Below are 6,421 nucleotides of genomic sequence, written 5' to 3'. Positions count from 1 at the left end.
AAACTTCTGCTTGTGAAAGAGCCAATGCAGTGTGCTATCCCTATTTGAATATACGGCTTCAAAACCACACCGCAATTAAAAGCTATAGGAGAGCTGGTTTAACATAGAGGATGATGTCATATTTTCCTTCCATGACTCCTAACTAAAGAAAAATGTCATCATCTGGCTGGGTTATCTTTTCCTGTATTGATTCCAGATATCTCCATTAAGCTCAGCCTTAACAAGAGGTGTTAGTCTCTCCTCCAAGGGTACCAAAGGAAGACAGCAAATAGAAAGTCCTTCAGAATATGAACAGTGGCTATGTGACAAGAAGAACGTTAACAGCCTTAACCATACCAGATGAGTTAAATGTTTACTGGTCCGTGGGTGTTTGGTCTGCAATGCCTGCCACTGGCATCAATAGAGGTCTTGTTTAAAAACCTCAGGTTGCATTCTCAGGATTCAGGGGACAGGCTGGACTTTAAAGGTTTGACTGTTGAAAAAGATGAAATATTTTTCCTTCTAGTTTCACTCTGATCACACCCCCTTGGAAAGCAAACAGGATCAAATCTTAGCATTGGACTTCAAAGAAGGAAATGCCTAGATAGATGGTCTAGCGCATTTACATGGCCCCATGAACGATTGCTCCGCACAGTTTATTTTCTGGTACTTTGTTCAAACTGTTTTTCAGTATTTGAACAAGAAATGCTGCCCTTTGGAAGAGTTTGCCACATCTGTCAGGACCTGTATTACTGTAATTAGTCTTACATTTCCCCTTTTGCTCATCTACCCCAGGTTTTAGGCTACTGTATCCCACCAGATTTTTTTCCATTCCTTGCAGAAAACATTCTACAAGGATACTCATTACTACTAGGAGATGGGGAAGGGCAATGAGAAATCCTGGTCTGTTTAAAGTTGATTACAAAAATGCGATAGTGATTGTAACAGGGCCAGGACTAGACACATGGGCAAGGCTTTACTCCGCACATAAACTCAGCGTGATACTCAGCTTAAGGGACTGTGGGAGAGAGGAAGAGAAAAAGGAGGAAAGCGCTGCCTTGTGACCTCTTGAATCTGGGCTGTTCTGGCTGCTAATTTAGATACAAACGCCACCATCAGCAGTCTGCATGGACCCTAGCACTGCTTTGAAACCCCACTGAGATACCTTCCTGGCACATCTTACTCTGATGCTATGACTTACGAGCTTAATATAGCTCCACAGCTCTCTTCCCTCATGCCAATGGCTCTCCCCCAGTTGGGTATGAAGATTTTAGTTCCCTCATAAGTTCCCACTCGCCCATTTCAGTTGGCTAAAGGAGTGGCATGAGGAACAAGGCTCAAGCCCCTGTTCTTTCATCTTAATTCTGGGGCCCTGATTTTGGCAGTAACGTGTTGTCTGGCTTGTAACAAAGTACACAAGCTCCCAGTGTTTCAGCTTCTTTGCCTTTAAAATGCGAATAATGTTTTCAGCTTTTTAATATACTTTGAAATGTGTAGACATAAAACACTACCAAGAAAAGAGGTTTTATTATTTTTTTTAATATTTTGTCTTTTTAATACAGACTCATTCCATAAATTATAAGCATTAGCTCTCTAATGTGAACACATCTTTTTTGTTGTTGAAGATACTCTTCAATACTTTGCTGATAATATAGAATTTCTGACTACTATTCCTGATAATTTTTATAAAACCTCATTCTGTCACCAGCAATATATATTTTACTGAAGGCTGTGTGTCCTTGTCTTGTCAGAAACTGCAGCCTTCACTTTCTTCTTTCACCCATAGTTTTATGTGTACTGCAACAGCCACGAGTAATTTTTGTTTAGCCATGAGTAATTTTTGTTTCCAGATCCAGCATAAAGAAAAATCACTAGTTTATGGGACAAGCTATTATTCCCTCATATTATGTTGCACTCCCCTTTTTTCTGCACTACCCTCTGTTCTTTAAAACCCTTGCTTAACACCTCCTTGGTGATTTCTTTATTTCTCCCCCAAGCAGCCTCTGATTTTCAGGTTGGTTTCCCCGCAGGGTAGTCTATCATCTCACTTTTCCTTTGCATTCCTCCATTCCATAATCAGTATTTTGCAGTCTGTGCTGGACACCTGGTGGACTACAACTCCCAGATCTAATGTGTCATTACTGGAGGTGAATCACTGTCTTTCCATGTAAGTGCACAGGAAGGCGATGCGAATAACCATCCAGGAAAGTGCCTGGAAAAGGCAATGATGGGAATCAGTCATGTGCATGACGTCTGGCACTCAGCAGCCACACAGCACTCAGGGCTGCAGCCTCCGGTCTGTGGGGTGACCCCAGGAAGAAACATGTCCTTAATGTCCCAGGTGTGGCCGTGGTGAGAAACGAATGGAGACTTTGGCTCTCACAGGTGTGACAGACAGCACAGTGACAGTATTCCCCCATCAGTGGTCAGGTGCCTGTGGGAAAGTGTGGTGGCCCCGGGCCCACGGCAGGAAGGAGGTGTTTGGGCTCTGCCATGACTCTTGCAGAGGATGCTGCACAGCTCAGTGCTCAGCCTTATGGAAGCGTGCAGGGAGGCAGGAGTCGCCTCCACCACCCCAGTGTCCCACAGCTTAGGGCCTTAGAATGGTGTCCAGGTGCCTGGCAATAGGCAGCCAGCCTGCTGTGGACACAGCAGAGCCAGCTCAGGGATGCTCCACTGTGCAACCTGAGCACAGACTGCTGAGAAAGAGCTGTGAGAAAGTCAGTGGGATACTAGAAAAATAAAGGTACAGTCAAGGGTAGGGGTGTTGAGACAGGGGTGGTCAGTTGTTCAAGGATTCAGGAGGGAAAATGGCTGAGTATAAGCTCCCGAAGGAGGGAAGCAGGGAGGCTGGTCAGGGTGAACGGCGCTCTTCCACCCCTGCTCCTCCAGATGACCCTTTGCTCTAAGACAAAGGAATGACTTCTTTTGTTCTGGCTCAGGAGCCCTAGTTGGCCAAACCATGATTTCACATACTCAGACCTGGGAAGCAGAAGACTTTAGCAAGGATTCAATCTCCACTTGACAGTTCGGGCACATTATATCACACATCTACAGTTTCTCCACCTCTTTGTAAATTTATTTATTTGTCTTCTATTAATGCACAATGGCTGTGCATTAGCGAAGCAACCGAAGTAGAATTAAATTGCTTTCTATCTACTTTTGCTTTATAAATCAATAGATCTGTGACAGTAATGTGTTTTAAACACATAGAAATGCTGGATACTTCTTTTCATAGTGAGTTGTCTAAATATTTGCTTGCTATCCTCAGAATACTTACATACTCAAGAAAACTGTATGACTTTTTTCTTTTGCGCTTTACATAAAAGGTTAGCTTTGCCTCTTCATTCACTTCTATTACCTTTGTTATCTTTCACAGACCTGTACACAGGTCCATATGTTTCTTTAATGGGCTTTAAATTTTATGGCAGCCCCTTGTTATTGGCTCCCTAGCCATTTTACTTTAGTCAGCAATATGATCTGTTCGAGTGGAAATGGGAATTTTATGTAATAGTCTCCCTAGATGTGTCTGAATACATTAGGCTCTGAGCCACGCTGGCCGGAGTGCACCTTTATCTTGGAAGCTATGCAGTCTTGCAACGCTTGCATGGGGACTTCTGCAAACCCAAGGTCCCATGACCATGCTGGGCAAGGAATTGAAGATTCTGTGAACACAAGATCACTAAAGGACTCTGTATACATGTTATTAAGCTGAAAGGAATTAAAAGAATAAAAATGTTTGGGGAAATGCTCCACTGAGGATCCCATCCAGCACTGGAAAATTTCCTGGACTGGTAAGAGCAAGCAGAATATTTCTAAACCCATCCTTCATCAGCCCATGATGGGATGCACCATTCAGGAAACTGGTTCTGGGTTTGCCTGGTTTCTCTGATGTCTTCAGGGCTAGCCAAGCCCTCAGCAAGGCTCCAGATGCAACCACAGTTAGATAGGGTGAAACCACTTTTGGATCTCACAATCCTCCTTCCTTCCAGCCTTATACTGAGCATAGCTTGCTGAGAACAGGAAAGCCATATACATCTAATTCAGATACCCTTTTATAGTTGGGTCAGCTGGAAGAGAGCTTCCAAGCAGGACTAGAGCATGGTTTAGATTTAATCCCACATATCCCAACTGAGACACCTTCGTCAGTCTAGTGTCACATCCCATATGATCACTGTGTCGCTACTATCGCCCTGTTGAGTCTCTGAAAGGACTGTGTGATGGGGTAGGCTGCAGCAGAGAGAACGAGGCGCATCAACCCTGACAGTCTACTCCAGTCTTTTATTCCCGCCCCACCGGGTGTCCATCACTCCATTTTTTTAGCTCTGCGTAGCCATTTTTTTCTGTGACAAATGTTCTTACTTCCTGCCCTCGCTTGATTAATCTTTTCACCAGCTGTATTTGTGTTTGCAGAGCATGTGTTGCTATGCATTCATTTCACCACCTCCACACCTCAGAGCATTGGCAACAATCACTTACATTCTTTAAACAAAAATGCCGTTAACTCTTTGCATGCAAAGTAAGGAAGAGAAACGTCAGTATTGCAGATTGACTAGACAATGATTTTGCTGTAAGTCTGTGCACTGTGGGAGGGAAAGGAGGGGCAGCATCACCTGGGAAGGCGTGTAAGAATAGACAACATTTGGCTTGACAGGGTCGTGGATCCCTCTCCGTATGCTCCTTCCTTTGTGGAATTGTAATTATTAGCAAAAAATGAATATACGTGCCCAACACAAGCTGGCACATCATGGGGAGGAGAATGGGTGGCAAAGCAGCAAGACGTTTGTGTGCAGTTAAAATAACAAGTAACTAAGGTTCTAGTGAGCACTCAAGAATATGTGCTGTAGCTCCTGGCTTTTGAAAGATCAATGACACGGCCATTTGTTGTGCCCTGACAACAATTTCCTGCCTTTGTATCAGCTATCGGAAAGAAACTGCCCACCCAAGGCCTTGGCCGATTGCGCTGGGGCCTGGGAGAGGTACTTGCTTTCTTCCAGGCTGCATTGCCGGGGCTGAACACCACATTTTGTCCTGTCAGTCACTTAATTAAGACTTGTCTGTCAGATGTGGCAGGTGCAGCTTGAGGTGTCAGCGGCCAGTATCTGTATGTTCCTATCCTGCTGCTTCCCAAATGGAAATGTGCAATACACTTAAAGAGAGTTGGTTTCTGTCTTTGCTTTTGCTTTAAAGTATTTGAACAATCTACAGATAGGCTTTTCTTCGTTTCTTTGATTAGGTTTTATTTTGCTCCTTTATATTTATTTCAAAGAGGGCATTGTTACAAAAAGCTCCAAGGACAGTCTGTGCTGTTTTCCCCGCTCCATAATTTTCTCCTTACAATTTTCTTCAAAGACTGAATAATACACCATTCAACGCATTGAAACTGCACTCTGCTAATGGAAATGCTGCCTGGAGCTGCTTCGAAATAGTGGTCCAAACCAACCCACAGAACTGAGCAATCTGTGAGATGGGCACTGGGAGTCCCCTGGTATTGCTGTGTCCTGGCAAGTAATTTTGGCATTCATGGGAGCTATTGCCACAAAGATTGGATCTTCTGTCCTGGGTCTTTTGGGTCTCAGCAGGATCCGTCTTTGACTCAGCAGGATCTGAACTGTGACTTGTTTGCCTAATGCAGTGTTTCAGAACTGGCAAAGAGTCCTCTCCCAGAATTGCCTTGTCCTCTGACGTCAGGACAACCCCTTCAGACAGTCTGTCCTCTCCTCTGCCTCGTCTGGTTCCTTCCCAGCTCACCTTCCCTCTTGTGCCTGGTTTTCTTGCCCAACAGCCATGAAGGGAGGTGCTGCTTGCTTCTACTTCCTATGGGCATCCTCATCCCAGCTCCAAGCCGTCCCTCCGTCCACGCCCTTTGCATCCCAGAGCCTGGTCTCTCCCCAGCAGCACAGTGTTCATCTATGATAAGTCTTCTCTTCTCCTTCCTCCACAATTTATTTTCACATCCTAGTTTATCACTTCAGAGAAAGCACTGGCAGGAAAAGTCAGTGAAGGTTCCTACCAACCGGTCATTCATTTTATTATGTATTTTTGGCAACAGCCTTTTCTTTAATAGTCATTTATGCCTGCCAGAGAAAATGTGCGGAGAGTCTGCCAATGTGGAGCGAGCTCCTGAGATTTGCCTGTGTGTCCCCTGCAGCGAGTACACTGCTTGAAGTCTCATCTCTGGGAACGCGGCGATCTTTTGAGAATCTGATGTTGTCTTTCCACGGAGTAGGTCGTGAGCCCTCGTGATTACGGGGGAAAAAAAAAAAAAAAAAGGCCTGGGTGACGATGGAGCCAGACACACGCACCAGAGCAACCTCGCAAGGCTGGCTTTAGTGACGCTCCTCTCCAAGCCCACGCAGGAACGCGGGGCTCGGAGGGGGCTGGCCTAGGTGAGGTTTGAACCCCGGCGGCCAGGCGCGGGAGGCAGCGGCTGCCCCGGGCC

The sequence above is a fragment of the Egretta garzetta genome, unplaced genomic scaffold (assembly GCF_000687185.1).
Source record: "Egretta garzetta isolate BGI_Z169 unplaced genomic scaffold, ASM68718v1 scaffold154, whole genome shotgun sequence".
In the NCBI taxonomy this organism is placed as follows: domain Eukaryota; kingdom Metazoa; phylum Chordata; class Aves; order Pelecaniformes; family Ardeidae; genus Egretta; species Egretta garzetta.
This window is presented reverse-complemented; position numbering follows the sequence as displayed.